This window comes from Macaca thibetana, chromosome 17 (assembly GCF_024542745.1).
Source record: "Macaca thibetana thibetana isolate TM-01 chromosome 17, ASM2454274v1, whole genome shotgun sequence".
Lineage (NCBI taxonomy): Eukaryota > Metazoa > Chordata > Mammalia > Primates > Cercopithecidae > Macaca > Macaca thibetana.
In genome coordinates, this window is record NC_065594.1 from 22,814,639 (window position 1) to 22,839,760 (window position 25,122).

The 25,122-nt window shown below is 42.3% G+C and overlaps 1 protein-coding gene and 1 long non-coding RNA gene across 2 annotated transcripts in view; one reads left to right on the forward strand and one right to left on the reverse strand.

Annotated features, from left to right (window-relative positions):
* SERP2 (stress associated endoplasmic reticulum protein family member 2) overlaps positions 1-25,122 on the forward strand; it is a 233,325-nt gene that overhangs the window by 37,046 nt on the left and 171,157 nt on the right. The window lies entirely within an intron of this gene.
* The window catches only part of LOC126940397 (uncharacterized), a 55,904-nt gene that overhangs the window by 12,427 nt on the left and 18,355 nt on the right, over positions 1-25,122 (reverse strand). The window contains exon 3 of the long non-coding RNA XR_007720734.1: positions 3,698-3,860. This is a non-coding gene — a long non-coding RNA (uncharacterized LOC126940397). The remainder of the gene's footprint in view (positions 1-3,697; positions 3,861-25,122) is intronic.

Below are 25,122 nucleotides of genomic sequence, written 5' to 3' on the forward strand. Positions count from 1 at the left end.
TGTAGGCTGAGGAAAGTCTCTACTTTCCTCGCAGAGGAAAGGGTGCTGGGAGCTGAGCTGTAGATGTTCTCTTTGCTGTCTGTCATTCTAGGGGATTGCCAACATTGGGCAGAGTCTCCTGCTGGCTGAAACTCTCTCATCACAAAGGATTTCATTTTATGTCAGCAGTTTCATAGGCTGAGGGGGTGGTAGAGATAAGAGAAACATGAAGAGAATAAGCCACAAATGACTAAACTCAAGATAGATTTAGGGCAGAGATGTAGAGATTTGGTAAAGGTCCAGAAATCTAAATGCTGGGTGTGCTTACTAAGTGTACCTGTGCATTAAGCTAAGCAAACGGATTCCCTGTCTCCTTGACAACCAGAATACAAACATGTCTTACCTGCATTATCCGTTCTCTTTGCCATAGCCAGTGCATAATTAGTTGGGGGAAAATATGCACGCAAGATGAAAGAGTCCATAGCTCTTAAACGATATTCATCCCTCATTGCTCTCTGGTGGACAGTTCACCTACTCAACCTCACTAACATCTCCCTTGCCTCATTTATCAGCCATGCCTTTCACTTACTGTTGGAAAGCTAGTATAGCCCTGCTTCTCCCTCTCAGTCAACACTATTTAAGGGACTGATAAGGAAATTCACTAGGAAGGTTTTTCTGGAAAGCTCTCTATTTATAGAAACACACTGAGATAGCCATAGACACTGACTGTTAAATAGCCTCCGCTGTGCATGAAGGCCATGTTGTCACCATCTTAGACGAGGAGAGACCTTTCCTCCTCCTCACGGAGACCATACTCCTCTTTGCTCTCTCGGCATGCAATACCAGCCATGTCAGGGATTTGCCTAACAAGCTGGACAATTTCCAGGATATGGGAGGCAGCAGCCTCTAAATGCTTAGGGGTTTTAGGGGCCTGGTCTCCTAAGACAAGCAGCAACCAGAGTAAAGAAGTCAGCCCTGAGAAGATAGAATCTCGGCCCTCAAGTCTGGAATGTTCCTTCCCCTATGCCTATCCTCACCACCACAGCCCGGGGCTAATGGGTGGACTGTCAGCATGGGAGGACCATGTCCTGACTCCCTCCTGGTGGGACACAAAGGGCCTGAAGGCTGCATTTAGAGCGAGTCATCGCACTGAACACACACACACACCCCAGACTTGTACCACAGGGCAGAACCTCCCCAGGGGTGGAGGAGGAAAGGATGGGAGCCAAGTGGGTGAGAGGAAGAGAATAAACATCAGGGTAGGGGCCCTGGTTCTTCAAAACAAGTGTGAAGCAACAGGATGAAAGAATTAAAGTGGATTGTGCTTTGAGGCCCCACTCCTTGGTCGCTATGTCAGGTCTTTTCAGGATAAGTCTGAACATTGCGTGAAGAAGAGAAGGGGTGCAAACGTGTGTACATGCAATGGGTATGTACTCCATGTGGATCCTGTGTGCATGTGCTGGTGCTTCTGGTTGTGTACAAACCCATATGATGCTGCAGACTACACAAGCACTCCATATGTTAGCCTAACCACAGAACCATTGTCAAACCCAGCTCTAACGCGAAAAGCCTCTTCCACGAGTTGACAGAAACCATATTCAGGTTCACATTCTGGGAATCACTTAGCATAGCTGGAGGAAGGAGGAGAGTTAAGTAATGAGATGGAATGGAACAAAGAAGAATGTCTACCCATTGTCATCACCAACATCCTGGTGGGGAGGTCACTTGGTGAGGAAAAAATAGGACCCATTAGGAATGAGTTGGGATTGGATTCCTGGTGGCCTTCCCAGAAGGCATTCTGCTGTCTTGTGAGAAGCGGGAACCAGAGACAGAGAGGCTGGCTGTGCAGATTCCTTCCAACCCTGCCAGCAGTGGCTTAGTGTGAGGTGCAGGTGAATTTCTTGACAGGGATACGTATCTTGGAAGTGGTAACAGATTTATGGCAAGTAATTGCACAATAATAGCTGGCCTGAACAGAGTTCTTGAGCAATTGCCAGAACTCTGGATTACTACTATCAATTTACATAACAAACATTTTACACCTACTTATTGAGAATAACTAACTTTTATTGAAGGTCACATTCTGTTCTGAGCCCTACATATCTATTAATCTCCACAATAACTCTACGAAGTGGGTACTGTTGTTACCACTCACATTCTACAGAGGAGGAAACTGAGGCATAGTGAGCTTAAGTAAGTTCCCCAAAGTCTCTCACGGTATGCAAAAGCCAGGGTTAGAAGGACATTTTATTTCAAATCCCACACTTTTAGTCAGTAAACATACCTGCTTCTTATATTTACTTTTGTACAAAGCTAGTACAAATAGTAGGCATTCGAAAGAAGCTAAAAATATCATGATCCCTACCTTTAAAGGAGTTTATAGTCGGGGGAGAAACAGGCAGTGCTGCCTTCTGACTTAAGCAAATTTAGCCATTCAGAAAATTTCAGGTTCTTTTTACAACGACTGGTAACCTCTTGAGGTCAGAGACTTGTGGGGAACTAAAAATCCCCTCCCTATGACCTCAAAAATGTCTAATTGAACCCCATGTGACATATAGATGCATATTGGCAAGGAAGCACAAATACACTCATTCAACTTGTTCAGCAGTTTGGAGAAGACCCACTCTGGCCTAGGCACTCCAGCAAGCACCGTGTATTGAAGACTCCAGCTGGGGCAGATGTCTTGATAGTCCTAGGACAGTGCTGGACAGTTCTGGGTGGGATCAGGCAAGAGGGTCCTCTGTGAAGGAAGGGACAGAGGGCCATGGGCTGACTGTGGGTCTAGATTTACCATCTTCTTGTGCCTTGTTCATAAAGGAGAGTGAAGTCAGTGCAATATGTCTAACTACTCACCAGTCTTGACACTATTCATATTACCAAAGAAATGATTTCACTGAAGATGTGGGGAATGCTAGATAATGCCCTGCAGATTCTTGTTCATGATCAGGCTCCTTAGGGACTGGCTCACCACCCCATAGTGTTGCTTCTGATTTGCTGCTTAGGCTTCCTGTTTCACAGGTCCCACCTGATTACCTCCATGTGTTCAAAATCAGCACCACTGAGTCATTTTGTTGTACTATGCCTTTCCCAAATGGTACTTTGTTGTTCCAAATTAAAATAATTGGCCTGGTGCAGTGGCTCACACCTATAATCCCAGCAATTTGGAAGGCCAAAGCGGGAGGATTGCTTGAGCCCAGGAGTTTGAGAACAGCCTGGCTAATACAGTAAGACCTCGTCTCTACAAAAAATTTAAGAATCAGCTGGGCGTGGTGGTGTGCACCTGTAGTCCCAGCTACCCTGGAGTCTGAAGCAGAAGGATCGCTTGATCCCAGAAGGCAAAAGTTGCAGTAAGCCGTGATCACACCACTGCACTCCAACCTGGGCAACAGAGCGAGACCCTGTCTCAAATAAAACTGAAAAATATAAAATAAAATAACAGAGAACATCCCATAATATAAGAAACATTGTTAAGGACCTGAATGTAAGGCAAAGCTCTCTATATGAAAGGATACTTTGGGGGAAAATATGCCCTATATTTGTTTGCTTACTGTCATAGAAGAGCACCTAGTGTGTGCCTGACATACAGTAGGTGCTCAATAAATGTGAGTTTTCTTCCCTCCCTCACTATCTCACTTAGTTTCATGGAAGACACTATGAGGAAGCTATCATATTTATTTTATAGACAAGAAAACAAAAGTTTAGAGTTTAAGTAACTTACCTAGTTCATGTGACTACAAAGCGGCCACTCTGGTTTCCAACTGGAGCGCCCATGCTGTTCCTAGGATGGATACTGCCTCTCTAATCATCATAGCTGAGCTTTGCAGGTGTGCACTGACAAAGCCCTTCCACATGCCCCGTGTCACTGGATCCTCAGAACACTCCTGTAATATCAGAATCATTATTTTCTTCAATTTTAAGTGAATGAAGCACCTTGGGGAATTATAGCAGTCTGCCCAGGTTTTCTAACGTAGCAAATGGGTCCATCGGGATTTGAGCCTGTGTTTTAACTATTGCCCAAATCTTCCCTTTTGGTACCACACTATGTGGCATCTCAGCGTGGCACCCAAGGACGGCTAAAGGGTGAGCGTAAACTGAGCGATGGGGGCCCAGTTCACAATCCGACTGGCTCATCAGTTTCAGAGCAGCCCTTAAATCCTATCTCAGCCCCATGGAGAGGCCACTTTAAATAATTATAACCAACGTTTTCATTACATGCTATTGTTTATAAAATACCTATCTTGTGTTCTCATTTTGAATGAAGAGCCACTGCATTCAAAAACAGAACAGTAAGGTGACGATATTTTTCAAGCTGGCTAGGCCCAGCCCTAACAATATGCTTAGATGCCGAATCAATTTCCACATCCTGAAGGCCACTTTCCTAAGTGACAGTGAGTTTTATTGCTTCACTTCATCTCATTGAAGTTACCTTGATCCTCTAGGTATAATATTCTTGATCTTTTAAAAACAGATTTGCTGTATCATGATTATACAAACAGTATATGCCTTTTGAAAATAATTTAGAAAATACAGGATAGAATAAAGAAGAAAGTAAGCATTTAACAAGTATCCCACTTACCAAGATATGGTAACATTAATGTCTGGTATATACTTCCTGTGTGTGTGTATAATGGCTTCATAATATTTCATCAAATATACATGTATGTGCATACCATTATTTATGTAAACATTCCATCCCTAATTCCTAATTAACGAACGTTTGCTGCTTGGTTTCTTTTCAATGCATATACAACATTTCAATGAAAATCTTTGAGCATTCATCTTTGTGTACTTGTCTCATTTCCTAGAAATGGAATTACTGTTCATGGGAATATACTTTTCAAAGGTTTTTAAAAGCATGTCGAAAATTACCCTCCCAAAAAGTTGAGTCTATTTATACGCTCACCAGGACAGCATAAGCATATACCTTTCCCACACTGCTGCAACAGTGAGAATTAGCAAACCTTTATTCTTTAACAGCTGGTAGGGAAAAACAGTAACTTTGTTCATGTTTCTTTCACTACTTACAAAGGTGAACATCTTTTTATTGGTGTATTAGTAAGACGATCATATCATTTATTGTCCAATCTGGAGTATTTTAAGAGTAGAAGTGGGTACTGACTGAAGGATCAGTGAGAGCTTATGGTCACACTGTGGCTGACCACTTGCATTTCTTAGTTTGAGAATTCCTTGTTTGTAGCTTTTTCTTACTTTCCTATTGAGTTGTCTGCTCTTAATTACATAAAGGTCATGTTATAATAATAACAATAATCCTTCGTAATTTGTGTAAAATATATATTCCCTGTAGGTCACTTATTTTATTTTTAGTTTTGAAAGCAATACAAAAACATAGTTTTTAAAGTTTGCTTCAGATTTCTTAATTTCAACTCTTTTGAGACTATTGTAGATTCTCATGCAATTATAAGAAATAATATAGACAATCCTCTTGACTCGTTACCAAGTTATCTTCAGTGGTAACACCTTGCAAAGCTATGGCACAATATGCCAACCAGCTGTTGGCATCAATGCCTCGTGTTGCTCTTTTAGAGTCACACCCACTACCTTTCCACCCTCTCCTTAACCCCTGGCAACCACTAATCTGTTCTCCATTTCTATAATTTTGTCATTTCTAGACTGTTACATAAATGGAACTATACAGTATGTAACATTTTGGGATTTTTTTTTTTCCACTCAGCATAATTCTCTGGAGATTCATCCAGTTTGTTGCATGTATCAGTAGCATGTTCCTTTTTATTACTAAGCAGTATTCCATGGTATAGATGTATCCCAGTTTGCTTAACCATTCACCCTTTGAGTAATATCTGAGTTGTTTCCAGTTTTTGCTACTACAAAAAGGCTGCAATAAATATTCACATACAGATTTTTGTATGAACATAAATCTTCATTTGTCTAGGATGAATGTCTAGGGGTATGATTGCTGCCTTACACAGTAGTTGCATGTTTAGTTTTTTTAAGAAATCGCCAAGCTGTTTTCAGAGTGTCTGAGCTATTCTATATTCCCCCCAGCAATGTATAAATCATTCGGTTTCTCTGCATCCTCACCAGCATTTGGTGTTGTCACTATTTTTTATTTTAGCTCAGCTAGCTGGATAGTGATATCTTATTGTGGTCTTCATTTGCATTTCCCTAATGGCCATTCATATTGAATATCTTTTCATGTGCTTATTGCCATTTATCTCTCTTCCTTGGTGAAATATCTCTTCATATCTTTTGCCCATTTTCTGACTGCGTTGTTTGATTTTTGCACTGTTCTATTGTGAGAGTTCTTTGTATATTCAGATATTAGTCCTTTGTCAGATATGTAGTCTGCAAATATTTTCTCTCACTGTGTATCTTGTCTTTTCTTCCACTTAATACGGTCTGTCACAGAACAAAATTTTGACATTTCTAATTAATTAACTTTTCCTTCATGGATTGTACTTTTGATATTAAGTCTAATGACTCTTTGCCCTGTATCCTAAAAATATTCTATTTTATTCTAACAGTTTTAGAGTTATACATTTAACAATTAAGTTCATAATTTATTTTGTATTAATTCTGTGTAAAGTGTGAAAGTTAGATTGAGGTTCAATTTTTGCCTATGGATATGGCTCCAGAGCCATCTTTCTTGCTTTTTAAAAATTTTTTTTCAACCTTTGTTAAAAACCAATAGAGAATATTTGTGTGGGTCTATTTCTAAGTTCTCTGCTCTGTTCCATTGGTCCATGTGTCTCTCTCTCCACCACTAACACATAAGCTTTTTTTTTTTTTTGAGACGGAGTCTTGCTCTTGCCCAGGTTGGAGTGTCATGGCACAATCTCGGCTCACTACGACCTCCGCCTCCTGGGTTCAAGTGATTCTCCTGCCTCAGCCTCCTGAGTAGCTGGGATTACAGGTATGCACCCCGACGCCTGGCTAATTTTTGTATTTTTAGTAGAGATGGGGTTTTGCTATGTTGGCCAGGCTGGTCTTGAACTCCTGACCTCAAGTGATCTGCCCACCTCAGCCTTCCAAACTGCTGGGATTACAGGCATGAGCCACTGCACCTGGCTATATAATCTTGATAACTGTAACTGTTTAATAAGTCTTGAAATCTAATAGGTTGATTCCTCTTATTCTTCCTTTTCAAAATTATTTTAGCCATTCTAAAGTTTTTGCCTTCCAATATAAATTCTAGAATAATCTTGTTTAGGTCTACAAAAATCCTGCTGAGGACTTGATAGAATTGAGCTAAGCCTTATAGTGGGTGGAATTATGGTAGCTCCAAAAATATATACACGTCATAATCTCTGAAACCAGTGAATGTGAGCTCATTTGGAGAAGGGGTCTTGCCAGAGTAACTAAGTTATGGATTTTGAGATGAGATCATCCTGGATTATCCAAGTGAGACATAAATCCAGCAAAAAGTGTCCTTATAAGAGACACATAGAAGAAGACAGAAGAGGAGGAGGCCATGTGATCATCATGGAGGCGGAGATTGGATTGGTGAGGCCACAAGCCAAGGAATGCCGACAGCCACCAGAAGCTGGAAAATGCAAGCAGGAATTCTCCCCTGGGGCCTTTGAAGAAAGTGCTTGAGTGCCAATACCTTGACTTTAAAGTTCTGGCCTTCAGAACTGGGAGAGAATAAATTTCTCTTATTTTAAGCCACTCAGTTAATAGTAATTTGTTCCAGCAGTTATAGGAAACCAATTAAAAGCTGTATATCAAAATACATTACAAGATTTTGGATTTTATCTAAACCTGTTTTTAGCTGGCTTCTTCTGACCCTGCTTTGGAGGGGTGGTGGGTGGGGGATGGAAGTCACCTCCTTGTTACTGTCAAATGGAGCTAGAAATCCAGGTCCATCACTCAGCCTATATAAGCACCAGAGATGGCAGTTCCTTGCTGCTGCTGGGTGAACATGAGAGTTGGTCTCCCCATATAATCTCCACTGACACTGTTGGTGGGGAGTGGGAGACTTTTGTACAGGCCAGTGGACATGCAAGTCTTGGTTCCCTATGTGGTCTTCTCTGACAGTACTGCACTGGGGGATGGGGGTTCCTAGTACAGCCTTACAGAAGGGGAAGTGTAGGTTCTCCACCAGGCCTTCACTGGCATGGGTAGGGGTGGGAACACAGTTTTTTCTAAGGTGTTTGGCTAAAATACAGCAGAGCAGTTATTGGCTAAAAGTCTGTCTTTCTAGACTGCCGCTTTCCTCTTCCTTTGGCTAGAGAGAGCAGGCTTTCCTTGGGGCTTTTGTCAGGGGCCTGGGGTCTGCTCCTATTAGCCTTTCTGGGTTCTCAGAAAGGCTTTCTCAGGCTTGGAGCTGAGCTGGCTTCCTCAGCTCCAAGCCTGGGGTAAATGAAGCAAAAGGAAAACTCAGGGAACTCACCACCATGTCATTTCACAGGTCCCGAGGTCCCTAGCTGCTCATGCCTCCTTCTCCCCACCTTTCAGAAACATCTCATGTTTGTTTTAGATTGAATATCCAGGGATTTTAGTTGTATTTAGTGAAGAAATAGGGAAAAGTACATCTACTCCATCTTCCTAGAAGCAAACGTTTATTTTATTTTTTAAAAATAACTAACACAACCTAAAGAAAACATCACAGCTCCTCGCTGCTCCCGCCTTACCCTCACTGCAGTCTCCATAAGTAACTGCTGCGTCTCCAAGTGTCTGCAGGCAGCATAATTCAAAACAGAAGGCTCACGTCTTCCACTTCATGGTTCAATTTAAAGTAACTATTTTAAAGTAGGTACTATATTTACCTGTATGGTTCAAAAAGGCATATAGAGAAAAATCTCCTTCCCATTCTTATTTCATAGATACTAAATTATCTTCCCTAGAGGCAACCAATATTAGTATCCTCCTGTGCATGTTTCCAGAGATATTTTATGCATAGATTTGCAAATAAATCATGCCTCTTGGGATAAAATGTATTATGGTTTCCAGTTATTGATACCCCCTCTCCCAGTAAAGAGGAATGCCCTCTTTCCTCATTGCTGGCTGGGCAGTGCCTTCTGGAAGGAGGCACTTCTGGAAGGAGTGGAAGGAGTATACCTGCCCCCCCATAAACAGACACACCCCTGTGACTCACTCTGACCAATGAAATGTGAACAGAAGTCATGTATGCCAGTTCTAGGCAGAAAGTCTAAAGCCATCATGGGCTTCCACTCCCTTCTGGCTCTTTTTCTCTGCCATGAGAACAGATGTGCAAGCAGCTGCTCTTCCAGCCTGGGTTTCATATGTTTTGTGGAGCAGTCTCAGCAAACTCACAGCCACCGTATTAGTTAGCTATTGCTACATAACAAATCACCCTAAAATTGAACAGCAGCTTACATAAAACTATTTACTGTCTCACAAAATTTCTGAAGGTCAGGAATCTGGAAGCAACTTAATAGGGTGATTCTGGCTCAGGGTCTCGTAAGGTTGCAGTCGAGCCGCCAGTGGGTCTTCAGCCATTTGAAGGCTTGACTGGGGCTTAGGCATCTGCTGCCAATATGACTCCTTTGTATGGACATCTGCAGGAGGCCTCAATTTCTTGCTAGTTGTTACCAGGAGATCTCAGTTCTCACCACATGGGGCTCACCATAGAGCCACTCAACATGGCAACTGATTTCCTCCAAAATAAGTGATCCAAGAAAGAGAGAGACAGCATGTGCTCAGGATAGAAGCCACAGTGTCTTTTATTACCTAGTCTGAGAAATGGTATCGCATCACTTCTGTAGTGTTGTGTTGTATTCTGTTGGTTGTAGAATACCAACTCTAGTGCCATGAGGGAGGGGACAACAGCCAAGAGGCAAGGATCACTAGGGCTGTCTTAAAGCCTGGCTTTCACAGCCACAGACAGGAGGACTAAGGGGGAAAAAAGCATGCTTTTAATATGTGGGAATCAGTTGTTGCCTCAATATAACCTATCAAAAGCTCACTGGTACACTACATATCTTTGTGTATAAATAGTTTGCATTCAATGTATTTGTACCTGCTGATACCTTTGTACATGCCGTGTCTTTCTCTAACAGATCCAGATTCAATACTTACTAAATGCCAACAATGAGACGGAGAATAGTATGAGGTGCTGTACTTATTTTCACAACAACCCTGTGAGGGAAGCCTCATTTATTATTATTGCTGATCCTATTTTCTAGATGAGAAAACTGAGCTTCAAAGATTCCCTGTAGCTGGGCTCAGTGGTGTGAGTCTGTAATTCCAGCTTCTTTGGAAATTGAGGCAGGAGGATGCCTTGAACCCAGAAGTTGGAGGGTGCAGTGAGCTATGATTGCACCACTGAACTCCAGTCTGGGTGACAGAGCAAGATGAAGAAGAAGGAGAAGGAGGGGGAGGAGGGGGAGGGGGAGGAAAGAGTCTCACCAAGAAGGCGTTACCTGAGGCCCCATAACTAATAAGTGCCATGGCTAAGATTTAAATTTCTTCCTAAAGATAAGCCACTCCCTGAATGCCTCCCTGATTTCCCATTCCCGCCCAAGCCACCTACTGCTCAATACTCCCACCAATGGCCAAGTATCACCTCCTCACTACCACTGAAACTCTTAAGAAAGCAGAATTCATGCAAAAGGAACAAGGGGGAGACACTCCCTCCTGCAGGATGGTGACTTGGTGCCTCTGGGATTTGCTATGAACACCATGAGAATCAATCAATACCTTTGTCCATAGAGACAAATTTATAAAAGGTGGACAAATCCACCTTGTTTGAAGAAGCAAATTGGCTGTGGTTTGCTGACCTAAGAACCTACTTAACCCTTATAGTACAATTTATATTGGCAGATGCAATGTGAGTTCATACCATTGACTTAGAAATGAACTTGTGCAATGCACATATTTGGAGACTTGCCTCTTCCACCTGTGTATGCATGCATGCAACTGTGTGCACCTTGTTCTTGCACTATACTGGAAGTTCAGTAGGGGTAGGGATCACACTTGTTTTGTTGGCTTGTTTTTTTCCCTGCAGCACTGGAGCATCCCTTTGGCCAGAGTTGAGGTTAATCTATGCTTTTCACTGATGAACAAAGCAAGGAAACCGTCACTTGCTTCTGTCTGTAGAAATTTTTGCAGGACAGGAGATTTGCAATCACTTGCAGTTATTATTAACTGCTAGCTAACTGCAACAATTATTTTTCTTAGTGGCATAAATGCCTAAGAGCTTTCAGTTTTCCCTGTTGAGAATGCACTGCGGCTTACTTTACATCCTCCCAGTTCCCTGAAAGAATCCAGAAAATGTAAAGAGAAGAAAACCACACAGAAATAACACAGGTATTGTGCTCCCTGGACCAAGGTAATATTCAGTTTCAATCTGGCGGTTAGGGAAGAGGAAGGAACATCTTAGTCTGAAATCCTACTCACGAAGAGTCCAAAATAAAATAAAATAAAACACGTATTGTTTAGGCAAGTGTTATTGCCAGATGACATTTCAATTCCAGTCTGCTCTGCCTAATGCCTTCGTTTCCTACTCTGTAGGACGAAAGCAGCCCTCTCATCCCACAGGTTCAGAAGAAAGCTCCCCTTTGCAGGCAGAGATGCCATTTTCGGCTTTGGAAGAGAAACAAATCATGTTATTGTCAAGGCTGTTACTGAGAACATCATGCTCTCAGCCCTACTGGCTTGGCCATAGTCAAAAGAATCAAACAAAGCTGTTTGCCTTGAATTTCATCATTCTGGCTTGCCCAGCTGGGATCTCCCCCCACCCCTACCCTAATTCCACTCTCAATTCAAATGCCCTAGAATTTGTTCCAGGAACAAGTTAAAATTCCTGCTAATTTCAGACTTACCAATAATGCAAGTCTTTTCTTTTTTTGTTAAGAAATGTTGATTGCTGGAAGATCCTGGACAGAGAGCTCCAGAGTCTGAAGCCCCTGAGTAAAAGAGGGAGATGGAATGATCAGTTTGCACGACTGGAGGATATACATGAAGTGTAGGCCACTGAGCAAATATCTAATTGCCTTTCAGGGCACAGAGGCCCTAAGGCCCCACGCTTGGCTCTGACACCTGTCACCACTCTTGAGTGGACCCAAGGGAGTCTGTCTGCGCAATAAAGGCATTTGGGTCCTACCTGTTAATCTCTCGCCTCAGGGCCTGTACGTAGGTCCCTTATTCATTATACTGTCAACTCCTTCACCTTTGAGGCGGAATAGAAATGCAATAATTGTCCCGTGGGATTGGGAAAACACAAAGGATAATGTGTTCCCCCAAACAGTGTTACTTAACAGTCCATCAGATAGGGGAAAATGTACTGGCAGCTTTTCTTATGCTTGCTTTGAGCACGCATGCATGTACACATGCATATGTGTGTGTGTGGGTGTGTGTGCGCATGTGTGTGTGCACACTTCAGTATGTGGGGCGGGGAGGAGCCCTTTTTTTCTTTTTGGAGTTTGCTTTGTTATTAAAATTTTCTTTGAAAAATGCCATTTGCTAGAACATTCTTTGTAGAAACCTCCAATAGGAAATACTAGAGTCAATACAGGTTAAGAGATACTGTTTAGAAAGCAACACCTTTGGAGACAGAAATAATGAGATTTGAATTCTTGCTCACACAGGGAGACTGATATGAAGCAAGTGAGGTTATTGTCTCTACTCCTCATTTCTAACCCACCTCTGGGAAATGGATATACTATAATAAAGCCTAAGGGACAGGGTGACTGTGAGCATAAAATAAAGTGGAATATATAAAGTACACATGCGAGGAACCAGGCATAAAGTAGATGGGTAAGAACAGTGACAGCCAACATTTATTTAGCTTCTATATGAAGACATTGGCTTCGGTGCTTTACCTAGAAGATGCCATTGAATCCTCACCACTACCCTGAGAGGTAGACACTACAATTATCCCCATTCTACAGAAAACGAGGCTTAGAAAGGCTCTGCCTGAGGACTGCAGCTAGTTAAGAGGTGGAGGCAGGATTGGAACTCAGGCCCAGCTCTATTCACAGAACCCTGTACCAAGTAACTCAGGTTACTGAGTCCCATGAGCCAGACCTGGCTTACGGGTATGTTTGCTGTGGCTTACTGTATTTATTTTAAAAAATCTAACTTACTTGCCAACAGTTAAAAATTGGGAGAGGTTTCACAGTTCTTAATCTTTGGCTTCGCTTTAAAAATCTGAAGCTCTGGTTACCCTGACCCTGTGTTCTCATGTGGCCATGACAGGCTGGAGCTGCCCAGTGGCTGTCACTTTTGGACAGCCAGGAGTGTGTCACAGTCCACCCGCTCCTCATCCTCACACATTCAGGTAACCACTGGGCCCCTGGGAGCATCTGAGGGTTTGACTTCTCTCCTACTGCCTTTTACATCCATATTCCTCTCTAAAGCCATAAAGTTGTTAGGCAACAATCTGGTATCTGTATATGGTTCCTTTGTGGAGTAAAATGCCTGTGGTAACTCTCATGTCTGCTGAATTCTAGTCATTCCTGTCTGATGCAACTCCCAGTACAATGTCAATAACACACAAATAGTCTCCTGGATTCCTTGGGGTCCCTCCTGATGCCTCTCTCTGCTCTAAGCCTGGAAAGACCCAGAAGCATCCCCGGCTCTGAGCATATATCTTCCCTTAGGTTTGTCTTTTTCTTCCCTTTGATCTCCCAAAAAACTATCCTAGCCCAGAGACTCCCCACTTCTGCCTTCCTGGATTATTGCAGTAGCTTTCCACCTGACCCCCTAACATACCCCCACCCATTCAAAACCTTCATATTCATCTTCAGCAAATCCTTCTTTTCTCTTTTTTTTTTATTTCCATACGTTTTGAGGAAACAGGTGGTATTTGGTTACAAGAGTAAGTTCTTTAGTGGTGATTTGTGAGATTTGGGTGCACCCATCACCCAAGCAGTATACACTGAACCCGAATGGTAATCTTTTATCCCTCACTTCCTTCCTGCCCTTTCCCCCTGAGTCCCCAAACTCTATTGTGTTATTCTTATGCCTTTGCATCCTCATAGTTTAGCCCCCACTTATGAGTGAGAACATACGATGCTTGGTTTTCCATTCCTGAGTTACTTCACTTAGAATAATACTCTCCAATCCCATCCAGGTTGCCACAAATACTATTAATTCATTCCTTTTTATGGCTGAGTAGTATTCCATTATATATATGTATATATATGCCACATATATATATGCGTGCATATATATGCATATATATATGCCATATATATATAGATATAGATATAGATATATACCACAGTTTCTTTAACTACTGTTGATTGGTGGGTATATGGGTTGGTTCTACATTTTTGCAATTGTGAATTGTGCTGCTATAAACATGCATGTGCAAGTATCTTTTTCGTATAATGAATGACTTCTTTTCCTCTGGGTAAATACCCAGTAGTGGGATTGTTGGATCAAATGGTAGTTCTACTTTTAGTTCTTTAAGGAATCGCCACACTGTTTTCCATAGTGGTTGTACTAGTTTGCATTCCCCCCAGCAGTGTGTAGAAGTGTTCTCTGTTCACCACATCCATGGCAACATCTATTATTTTTTGATTTTTTGATTATGGCCATTCTTGCAGGAGTAAGGTGGTAGGACATTGTGGTTTTGATTTGCAAGCAAATCCTTTTTTCATGGCCAGAGTTAGCCTCATGGGCGTGCAGTTTAGAAAGACCCCTGCTTAGAAATACTCCTCAGCTGGTTTATACCTTGCTGTTGCATTTTGAAATGTCTCATGATTTCTGAACAAAGGCCTGCATTTTTATTTTGCACTAGGGCTGACAAGTAATGTAGGTTTCAATTCAAGAAGCTTTGATGGCTTCTAACCTTAGCAGTATTTCCATCTTTTCTGGACAATGACAAATAAAGAACGTGATAACATTTGTATGCTGCAGTGGGCTGCTCCGGAAACCCAGACCCTGACCAGCCATGCAGGAGAAAACAGATGTGATGGCAAATTGTGGCTCTTTAGCTTCAACCAAAGATGCTGAGTACACCTGTGAGGGCAGTTCTGGCCTGCAAGAGAGAGCTTGTGAGTTCACTATAGTTCCCATCAGCTTTATCTCAGGAAGCTTATCCTGCAGTCAGGCTGATCTCTGTGAGTTTATGTATTAGTCACACTCTCATCTCCAGGCCTTCATTCTTACGAATCCAGTTTCTAAGACTAATCACTTCCCTTCTCAGTGTTACCCAAATCCTGCCCACATTCTCAGAGCAGCTCAAGTCCGCAAAGTGTGCCCTGTGTATTAATATCAACCAACAGTGCTTCATTCACACATTGCATGATTATTGATGTCTTAATCTGTGGAGGTACTGAGCCAGTGTGGGGGATATGATTGTAATAGCATGTGCAAGCCCCTGCCTGATGAAATTAGGGATGCAAACGAGTAAAGGGGTCACTTCAGTGCAGTGTGACCAGAGGTGTCGCAGAAGAACTAAGGGGAGGATGCACCCATCTCCCAGGGCTGCTCTAATGAATTACCACCCACTGTGTGGCTTACAGCAACACAAATGTGTTCTCTCACTTGTCTCCTCCAGGATGGTTCAAGTGATTCACCATCCTGGAGGAGACAAGTCTGAAATCAAGGTGTCAGCAGGGCCGCACGCCCTCTGAAGGCTCTAGGGAAGCCTCCTTTCTTGCCAATCTCAGCTTCTGGTGCTTCTTGGTTTGGGGCTTGCATAGCTCTGGTCTTTGTCTCCTCCTCCATGTTGCCCTTTCCCTCTTCTCTCTGTGTCTCTCTTCTTCATGCCTCTCATAAAGACACTCACCATTGTATTAAGGGCCCACCTGGATAATCCAGGATTATCTCCTTTCAAGATCCTTAATTTCATTATGTCTGCAAACAGCCCTTTTTAAAACTAAGGTAACATTCCCAGGTTCTGGGAATCAGGTTGTAGATGTATCTTTGTTGGTGACGGGTGGAGACCACCACTCAATTCACTTCAGAGGGTTTATGACAGGGGCAACTAAACCCACACTGGGGAGTTGGGGGAGGTCTCCTTGAATAAGTTAACATTTAAACTGAATACGTCAGGCAAGCGGGGAAAGAAAGGTGTGGAGGAGTGAAAGTGTTTCTGGAAATAACATGTGCAAAGATCCCAATACAAAGTTAAGCATCCTGGATACCTGGAGCTGAAAGAAGCTAAGTATGTCTGCAGAATACTTAGCAATGCAAGGAAGAAACGGTAAAAGAAGCAGCTGGAGAAGTAATCAGGGCCAAATCTAGATGGGCCTTGTAACCACAAAGTCAATCTGGCTGATGTAATGGGGAGGCATTGAAGGGTTTTCAGCAACAGAAGGACATTACCAGATTTAGGAAGATTGCTACGGCTGGAGAGTGAAGAATGGTTTGGAGCAGGCCAAGACTAGAACCAAGGAGACTGGTTAGGAAATGGTAACACAATCCAGGCAGTGCATGACAAGTTAGGATGATGCTGAAGGGAAGAGAGAAAAGTCAATACATTTGAGAGGTTACTTGGGAGGTAAAATCAACAGGACTTGGTAACTGATGGGGTTTCCATATGAAAGTTAAGGCTTCTGGCTTCTGGTGTGGACAGAGTTGCCATGGTTGAGGTAGGCACTGAGAAGGAAGTGCAGTTTAGGTGGGCACTATATGGGGTGAGTTTGAAGTGTCCATAGGACAGTTGACTGGAGTCTCTTATTGGGCATTTGAATTTGGATTTCTGAAGCAGAGCAGTGTGGGGCTAGAAATATAGACTTGGGACCCAATAGCACATGGATGCCATGTGAAGTCACGGAATGAATGACCTTGCTCAGGAATCGGTGGCAAGAAAAAAGAACACGTCCCAGGATGGAATGCCCAGGAGCACTGGTGCTTATGTGATGGACAGAGGACAAGGAACTGTGGCAAATGGCAAAAGACATAGAGGGCGACCACTTCCAATATTCAGTTATGTGTGACTTTTTACCATACAATTGGAAACTTATTGTCAATTGTCCTATTTTATGTCCCTCATTTTATATTTCATCGGACAATTCAAGCACAATATTGTTCTGTGTTATGCTGTCTTGACCACTATTTTGTATACCTGGGAACCAAAGCAAGGGTTGAGAACAGTGGCCCCATCTGTTAATAAGCACTGCACAATCAGCTAGGTATTAACTGTCCAGAGCCTGAGTTAGAAAACAGGAAAAGGAGACATTCCCAATATCCTCTGATCCTTCCCCAAAACCCCATCATCCAATGTCACCATCAATGAACATTCTGAAGAATTATCTTAAGTTATAGTTAGGTTTCTCTAAATTAAGTAGTTATCGTTTTTGCTTAAGGTATTCCCTTCCTCTTCCCCTGTTCTCCTTTTCAGCTAGTTTTGTTTTGTTTTTTTGTTTGTTTGTTTGTTTTTTAAGACAGAGTCTCCCTCTATCACCCAGGCTGGAGTGAAGTGGCATGATCTCGGCTCACTGCAACCTCTGCCTACCAGGTTCAAGTGATTCTCCCACTTCAGCCTCCTGAGTAGCTGGGATTACAGGCACCTGCCCCCATGCCCAGCTAATTTTTGTATTTTTAGCAGAGACATGGTTTCTCCATGTTGGCCAGGCTGGTCTTGAACTCCTGACCTCAAGTGATCTACCCACCTCAGCCTCCCAAAGTGCTGGGATTATAGGCGTGAGCCACTGTACCTGGCCTTTTCATCTAGTTAAATCCTACATAACAACACCATCCAATAGAATTTTCTGCAATGATGGAAACATTCATTATCTGTGTTATGTGATATGGTAGCCACTTGCAGCAGGTGGCTAGTGAGCACCTGAATATGGCTAGCACAACCAAGAAACTGAACTTCTAATTTTATTTACATTTAATTTATTTAAATTTAAATGCCAACATGGGGCTAGTGGCTACCATATTGGACAACATAGCTATATAACTTTCCATGAACTCAAAATTCACTTCCTCAAGGAACATTCCCTTAATCCCTCTTCCAAAATTAGGTCTCATCTGCCCACTCTATGCTGTCTAGAACCTTGTTCTTTCATAAAGTTAATTAGGATTATAATTTTGAATAAGTTTATGTGTATTCACAAGTTTAATGTCCATTTCCTCTGGTAGAACAAGCTCTAGGAGGGTAGAGACGATGTCTCAGTTACTACAATGTGTGATACTTACTCAGTGCTCAATAAATATTTATGGAAATAATGAATGAGGCCAGACGTGGTGGTTCATGCCTGTAATCCCAGCACTTTGGCATGCCAAGGCAGGCAGATTGCCTGAGCTGAGGAGTTCGAGACCAACCTTCGTAACATGGCAAAATCCCGTCTCAACTAAAAATACAGAAATTAGCCAGATGTGGTGGCACATACCTGTAGTCGCAGCTACTCGGGAGGTAGAGGCAAGAGAATCACTTGAACCCGGGAGGCAGAGGTTGCAGTGAGCTGAGATTGTGCCACTGCGCTCCAGTCTACAAGACAGAGTGAGACTGTCTCAAAAAAAAAAAAAAAAAAATTAATGAATGATCAAATGACTCATTAAAATATTTTATAAGATTATATACCAAATATATGTTTATTAAATAGTTGACCACAGAATGCAATCGTATAATAAACAATCCTGGGAGGCTAACAGCTCTAATCAACAGAAATTGGGACTGACAGGGGAGGTATGAATTTGACATGTTCAGTTTTGGGTATGTGAAATTTGAGATGCCAGATCAAGTGCGTTAGGCCCTTTACCTTACTGTCAAGAGCCTAAAGGCTCTTCTAATTCATGATAACATCCCACATCTCCTCTTTCTTGTACTTTGTAGCTAAGAGAAAAACCATTCACCCTTCTCATTAACGTTTCTCATTCTTCCCTGAATGTTACATCATTGTTCAGCCTCTTGAAGTTGCTCTAAATCCTGAGTTTATCAGCATACTTATCTCCACTCCCAGCTTTGCATTGTGTCAGTATTTATTTAACATATTCCCAAAGCTGTGAATCCAGTTAATTGGTAAACATTGGCTATGTCAGAACCTGTAGCACAGTACCGAAGGAAGGCCTCCATATAGATACCAAAATGCCCGAATCAGTAGCACCCTTTGGATACGTCCTTTCACTCATTAAGTAAGCCCTGCCTGGAATGGAAGTTGAGCCAGGTCAGGCGCTCTGGCCTCATGCAGCACCTGGGAGCTGGTTAGCAAGCTTCTTAACTCTCTTCTGCTCCAGCTCCTTCTCAGCACTGTTGTTTCCTTCTTCTCCTAACAGATAAGTGGAAACTGGAGGGCCCTGTGGGCCTGGCTGAATCTAGCTCCCACACCCTGAGCAAGCAGAGGGCCAGGGCCCTTTGCCCAAGTTTCCTTGCAAAGCCATGAAGGACAATTTCAGAAAGCAGCACTCTAAAGGCACTCAGTGTCAGAGCCAAGGTAAACAGCCCGAGACACAGCTGCCGGTCCAACTGGGGTTAGGCAACGTGGACAACCAGCGTGGGAAGCCAAGAGAAGCCGAGGAAGCCAAACAGAAGGGAGGTTAGAAGGGGCAGTTGAGAGGGAGGCTTTGGCAGTTCTTGACTTCTGCTGCCATTGCAGTGGGCTCTGGAAGCCTCAAAAGGGACCATAAAGATGAGAGCCAAGGAGGTGGCCACCAGAGGATGGATCTGATTCGGAATAGACAAAAGAGACATCATCCGCACTTCAAAGCCATTTATCAAACACAGCAAGTGTGCTCTGCATAAGGCTAAAGACCACGGGCTGAAACATACAGCTCAGGGTCCCAGAGAGGACAGGCAGACACCTCCCTGTGAACCCCAAGGCCTTACTGGGCAGCTCCCAACCTGGAAAGGAAAGTTAGCACCACCAGCATACCGTCCTCCCTGTTCTGCTTCCCTGAATTCCTTCTCAGCTTCTAGAAAGGGCAAACCGTCCTTCCATTACCAAAAGGCCCCCAACCACCACCCCTCCACTTCATAGAAAAGCCATCACATGTTAACAGTCCTCACACTTCCCTGCATGTTACATCACTGCTGACTTCTTTTAGTTTTCTCAAAAGACCTAAAAAACTACTATGAGGAAATGAATAAGTTTGTGTTGGATAACCCATAGCAATCTCATTTACTGTGAACAAGAGCCACAAACGGGACAGTGTGGTCATCTCTCAAGGGTGTTGGTGGCCGTTCGGGTGATTCCCAGAGGAAATCAAAGCCAGGCAGAAGAGATGGCAAGTGTAGCAACTGGTGTAGTCAGTGGGTTCTGATTTCGCCGGAGCTAAGGCAAGGGAACGTCTGAAGCGAATGAATAAAACCCTGCACAGCTCTGAGAATGCCTGTGGCCTGGTCTGTGCTGTTGTCACATTTGTATGTAATTCATGGAGTTGGTAGCTGAGTGGTCAGGGCCCAGCCAGACAGAAGCAGCCTGTGCAGTTCCCCCAGGAGCCCGTTGGCCAGGTTTACCCTGCCTAGTTTCACCTCAAAGAAAAACATCGATTTAACAAATATCAGACCTCGAGCCCCTGAGACATTGAAGCAATCAGGTTCTGTGGCCTGTAGGAAGCTTCTGCAATGCCAACCTGCTAAATGGTACCAAATGCCCAAACATTAGTCATATGCACTATTATCAATGACCTACTGCATGCCAAGTGCTTGTATATACACTGTTTCACTTGATCCTATTCCAAAATTTCTCTCCTCTCATCCTTACAGGCAACCGCTCTCATTGAAGTCATGATTTCTGCCTTTATCTCTGACTGGATTTCCCTGACTCATCCACACACAGCCTGAATGAACTTGGAAATGTATACATACGAGCAAGTCATTCCCCTTCTTAAGACTCTATGCATTGCCAGTTTCCTTTGGGTCACGTCTGCTCTCCTGGGTTCAGCATTTGAGGCCCTCTCTTGCTGCCGCTGCCCTCCTCCTGTCCCTCGGCCTCTCTTCTTGCGCCCACCCTGAGTAGGTGCACCCCTGTGCCTTTCCAAGAGAACTTCCCCTGCTTGTGGCCACCAGAGAGTTCAGATTCCTCCTCTGGGATCGCTGGCATCCCACTTTTCTCCCTGAGACCTTTCCTGACTTCACCCATTGCAGTGAGTCTCCCGTACCCACGGGGAGGCAAACTTGGCAGCTTGTCCTTCATCCAGTTGCACTCACTACACTCCTCTGTAATCATTCATTTCTTTCATTCTCAAAGGAGTTGATATCCTCAAGGGAGCCAGAAGCGGTTCTTGGTCGAGGGAGGCTGGAAAAATTTTGTTCTTTTTATTATAAATCACAGATATGCATATAGTACACAAATACAGTATATCTGTGGTATTAAAATTTCACAGGTTGGAGAAGGGAAGATTTTGAAAAAATGTCTACCAAGGCTCCTTAGAGGATAATAATGAAAAAAAGATTGAGAAATACTGAACCGGTTTGTTTGTACGTCTTCCTCACCAACTGGACCGTGATCCTCTGTGAATCCCCAGGGCCAATGGAGTGCCTGACACATGGAGTGCTTCTGAGGAAAGCTGAATGCATGCACACATGAAGGAATCCTCCCAATACTCCTGAGGGGTGGCATTGCTGCCCCATTGGGAAAGATGAGAGAACAGATGCTAAATGCCCCCCTCCAACACCATCAAAGTCCCAGAGTTAGTAAGCGTTGCAGTAGAAACATTTTACATTCAGAACTTCTAGACTTTAAACCCAATACTTTCACACCTTACTTTGGTGTAATTGATAGAATTTACACAAAAATAGGAGAATATATTTACCAATTTGCCTTATCCTTCAAGAATGTTCTGGTTGGAATATCCTAAGTCAATTTCCATATTCAAGAAGAACCTTAGGAAATCATGCCTATAGTCATATAGACTCCAGCAAAAATGCCTCAGCACCACAGTGAGTTTTGGTGGGAATGGTGGCCTAATGAGGTGAAGCTGTAGCACCCACTTAACTTGTAACTGAGCCTTGCAGTTAATACAACTAAATTAAATTTTATAAAAATTCAGCCTTGAGCCTCTTCTATGTACACAACTGAGCAGCAGAGGGCCATTTTGCCCTCAGGAGGTGGGGGTGGTAGAATAAGAAAAGAATATAAGCAATTATAATGCAGGATTCAACAAGATCACAGTCCTGAGACATAAATTCTAAGCCAGGAGATGAGCCACAGTTGGGAGATAATGAGACCGGGAATGTTCCTAATAAAGATACTCTCCCTGTTGAAAGCCAAGCAAAGTGACATGTATAAAATGGTTTTATGAGTAAATTTGTTGAAGCAGGAGGAGTTGAGTAGCTCAAACCCGTGTTCTATCCTTTCCAGGGTCATGATGAGGTTTAAAAGCTGATTTATGAGTCTGTTTGTTTAATCAAACTTTCCTTATTTCCCACTCCTGAGCTTATGAGCAGAAGCGAAGCAGTGAGAAGAATCCCTGCTGAGCAGAAGTTCATCCTCCCAGGACACAGCCTGTTGCTTTTAAGCATAAACACTTCATATAAAGAAAAAGTGCACTATCGTAAGCGACCAATTGAACGAATTTTCACTAAAAGAACAAACCCTGTAACCATCACCCAGATGCAGAAATGGAACAGTACCACATCCACAAAGCTCTCCTGGTTATTCCTTCAATCTCTACCTCCCCTCGCAGGTTACCATAGATTCGTTGTGCTTCTTTTCTAACTTTAAAGAAATGCAACGATACACTAGATACTCTGACTCTGACCTCTTTTGCTCAGTAAATGTCTGTGAGATCCATCAAGCTTATATGTAGCCATACTTTGTTCATTTTTGTTGCTGAAAGAATTTCATTGTATGGATATACCACACTTATGTGTCCATTCTACCATTGAAATTTGGGTTGTTTCTGCTTTTTTATTATTATGCATAGTGCTGCTATGAATGTTCTTCCTACGTGTCTTTTGATAAGCATATGTACTCATGTATATCTAGGAGTGAAAATGCTAGGTCATGTGGCACATGTATGTTCAGCTTTAGGAGATCCTGCTGCATAGATTTGAAAAGTGGTTGTAACAACTATGTACTAACACTGTATACTAAGTGTGTAAGAGTTCCAAATACTACAAATCCTTGCCAACACTTGGTATTGAATGTCTTTTTCATTTTAGCCATTCTGGTGGGTTTGTTTTTGAAGTTCATGATTTTAATTGGCATTTTTCCGAAGAGTAATGGAATCAGAGGCAGCTTTTTATGCATTTATTGACCATTCAGAGTTCATCTTTTGTAAACTCTACAAGTGTTTTGCACACTTTTCTGTTGGGATATCTATCTTTTTCTTATTAATTTGTAGGAGAGCTTTGTATATTTGGATACAAGTTTTTTTCTCAGATATATGATTCACAAGTATCTTCTCCCAATCCATGACCTTGTTTTTCACCCTCTTAATGGTGTCTTCTGATAAACAGAGATTCTTATTTTTAATGCTGTCTAATTTATTTTTGTCTAATCAACTTTATTTTTAGTACATTTTTTGTGTTATTTATGAAAGCTTTGTCTTTTCCACTACCGTGAAGATACTCTTCTGCATCGTAACACTAAGTCCCCACCAAGAGCACAATTTATACTTTTACATATTTAAGCCTTTTTTTTTCTTTAGGAGGTATAATTGACAAATAAAAGTTGTACATATTCAAGGTGTAGAATGTGATGTTTTGACATATGTATACATTGTAAAATAATTGCCACAATCAGGCTAATTAACATATCCACCACCTCACACAGTTACCTTTTTTGTGTGTGTGATGAAAATACTTAGGACCTACTTAGGCCTTCTTCAATTTATCTCAGTAATGTTCTCTAGTTTTTAGTATAAAGATTTTGCATATCTTTTGGTGGATGTACATGAAACTTTGAGCAAATACCAAGTACCTATCTTTCAAAATTGCAAGAGATATAAAAAAGAAATTTTGAAATATGTGTGCTGACTTGAAAATGCTTTGGTACCATAGTAGAACTCAATTGCAGAAAAATAAAAGTCTGAATATTAATGAAGCCATCATTGTGTGATGGTAGGCAATGAGAAAAGAAAGAAGCAAGCAATTGAAGTGAGCTGAAATTGTTGACAGGGATGCCTCACAGAGGATCTTGAAGATTTGAGATGAGCTTGAGGCAGGAACGGAAGTTAGAGAGTGGAATGGAGGGAAGTATTCCAAGAGGGGAAACTGAAATGAGTCAAATTTTGAGATTAGAATGAACTCAGCATGTTAAGGGATTAAGAAGATACTGGTTGACTAAAATGTATACTCTGACTCATGAGTTGGGGGAGATAAGATAACGCCTTGTGCTTAGAGGCACATAAACAAAAGAAGGAAGAGTTTCAAGTCCACCTTGGTGGTGAAGTTTGGTATCTTGGCCCCTGAAAGGTAACTCAGCAAATATTTATGTATCCTTGTTTGACACTAACTGGCAATCATATGGCTGCTTTTAACAACTTCCAGATAGGAACTGATAAGGACTCTTACACTCACACTTGAACCAGAGTACCTATCCAAGAAGGCCTCTAATCTGGAAATGAAATATGTTTTATAGACTGTATAATCCAGAGAGCCTTTCATAGTAAGCCAGCACTCAAGGACCAGCCAAAAGGCTTAGATCCAGCACCTACCACCACGTGCTTCTGAGAGGGCTACAGTTGTAAAACCAAGTGGTGATAACTACTCAATGTCCTATCAGCAACAACTGGACTTCCTAGAAGCAATGGAGCTGAGGTTGGCCTTCAAATCTTAGATCACTGAAAAGGTTTTTGTTGCCCTATTTCCATCCCAGCTGGGACATCGTCTTGCCAATAGCAAAAAAGAAATCAGCAGTCCTGGGGCAGGTCTGAAACACATGGAGGCAGGTCCTCAGGCCTCCTAGGAGCTAATGGAATGAGTAAGGAGTGGAACACTCAGAATTGAGTTCAAATGATAAGATTCCTAATGGGACATGAGTATGCATTTTGCCAAGATTTAGTCTAATTTTGGAACTCAATTGGAAACTTCTGAACGTCATGTTCCATTTGGCTCTGGCAAAACACAGTTCTGCATTGCTTTGTGTTTATTTTATCCCTCAAGATCAGAGCATAATTTACTTGTAGCTAGAATTTTGTGTTGAGTACAAACCTCCATTTAGAAAAACAAGCTGATATATATTTTTTCCTTGTGGGTCCCTAGGGGGGAAAAAGATGTACAGAATGGAGAAAGGTTCCACTAGAAAAAACATGCATACCCAATATAGAAATTTTACGCAAACAGAAGCACCCAGAGGAGAAATATTTTATAAAGCCTAAAGTATGATGAGTCCTCAAACTTGGCATAAAGTAGTA